Genomic DNA, 2,093 nt, shown 5'->3' with positions numbered 1-2,093 from the left:
AAAATAGAATTGATAGTCCAGAGCCGGGCGCGGTGGCTCAAGCCTGTAATCCCAGCACTTTGGGAGGCCGAGACGGGCGGATCACGAGGTCAGGAGATCGAGACCATCCTGGCTAACACGGTGAAACCCCGTCTCTACTAAAAAATACAAAAAACTAGCCGGGCGAGGTGGCAGGCGCCTGTAGTCCCAGCTACTCGGGAGGCTGAGGCAGGAGAATGGTGTGAACCCGGCAGGCGGAGCTTGCAGTGAGCTGAGATCCGGCCACAGTACTCCAGCCCGGGCGACAGAGCGAGACTCCGCCTCAAAAAAAAAAAAAAAAAAAAAAAAAAAAAAAAAAAAAAAAAAAAAAAAGAATTGATAGTCCAGAAATAAACCATTACATTTATGATCAATTGATTTCCAACAGAGGTGCTAAGACAGTTTAATGGCAGAAAGAATAGTCTTTTCAACAAATGATGCTGGGAAAACTAGATATCCACATAAAAATTAAAGTTGGATCCCTACCCTCACACTATATACAACAATTAGCTCAAAATGGATCAGATCTAAATGTTGCAGCTAAAACTATAAGTTTTAAAAGAACATATAAGAATAAATCTTTGTATACTTGAATTAGGCAATGGTTTCTTAGATATGGCATGAAAGACACAATTGACAAAAGAAAAATAAATCAATTGAACCTCCACATTTAAAACTTTGTGCTTCTTTTGCCAGAGATTCAGGTTTTAAAAAACAAAACACCTTTGTGCTTCAAAGGACACTATCAAGAAAGTGAAAAGATGATCCACAGAGTGGGAGAAAATATTTACAGATATGTATCAGATAAGTGATTGTATCCAGAATATATAAAGAAGTCTTACAACTCAACAATAAAAAATAAATAACCCAATTTTTTAAATAGGCAAAAGATTTGAATAGATATTTCTCAAAAAAAAAAATACAAATGGTCAATAAGCACATGAAAAGATGCTCAACATCAGTAGTCATTAGGAAAATGCATATCAAAACCACAACTAGGCTGGGCATGGTGGCTCACACATGTTATCCCAGGATTTTGGGAGGCCGAGGCTGGTGGATCACCTGAAGTCAGGAGTTTGAGACGAGCCTGGCCAACATAGTGAAACCCCATCTCTTCTAAAAATACAAAAATTAGCCTGGCATGGTGGCACGCACTTGTAGTCCCAGATACTTAGGAGGCTGAGGCAGGAGAATCTCTTGAACCCAGGAGGTGGAGACTGTAGTAAGCCAAGATCATGCCACTGCACTCCAGCCTGGGCAACAGAATGAGACTCCATCTCCAAAAAAAAAAAAAACACACACACACACAATGAGATACCACTTTATAGCCACTAGGATGGCTAGAATCAAAAAAATGGACAATAGTAAGTTTTGCTGACAATGTGGAACCCTCACACATTGTTGATAGGAACATAAAATGGTGTACTCATTTTGGAAAACAGTTTCATAGATCGTCAAAATGTTAAATATATAATTACCATATGACTCAACAATTTCACTTCTAGGTATATACCCAAGAGAAATAAAGCATATGTCCACACAAACACTTGTACATAAATATTTATAGCAGCATCATTCATAATAGCTAAAAGGGGAAACAGCCCAAATGTCCAGCTGATGACAGATTAACAAAATGTGGCATATCCATACAATGGAATGTTATTCAGTCATAAAAAGGAATGGGGAACGGATCCATAACACCACAGGGATAACCTTCAAAACAGGCTAACTGAAAGAAGCCAGATGTGAAGGTCACATACTGAATACTTCTGTTTATGTGAAATGTTCAGAACAGGAAAATCTATAGAGCCAGAAAGTAGATTGTGGTTGCCAGGGGCTTTTGATGACAGGAGGGGAGGGAAGCAGTCATTGCTAATGATTACAGGGTTCTTGAGTGGGAGTAAGAAAAAAATGTTCTAAAATGTATTGTAGTGATGGTTTCATAACTCTGAACTTACAAAAACCATGGAATGCTATACTTTAAAAGGGTAAATTTTACGGGATGTGGATTATAGCTCAATAAAGCTGTCATTAAGAAAGGAAAAGGAAGAGGAGGGGAGAAGAGGGAAGGGGGG

Source organism: Piliocolobus tephrosceles, chromosome 16 (genome assembly GCF_002776525.5).
Source record: "Piliocolobus tephrosceles isolate RC106 chromosome 16, ASM277652v3, whole genome shotgun sequence".
NCBI classification, from domain to species: Eukaryota; Metazoa; Chordata; class Mammalia; order Primates; family Cercopithecidae; genus Piliocolobus; species Piliocolobus tephrosceles.
Note: the sequence above shows the minus strand (reverse complement) of the source record.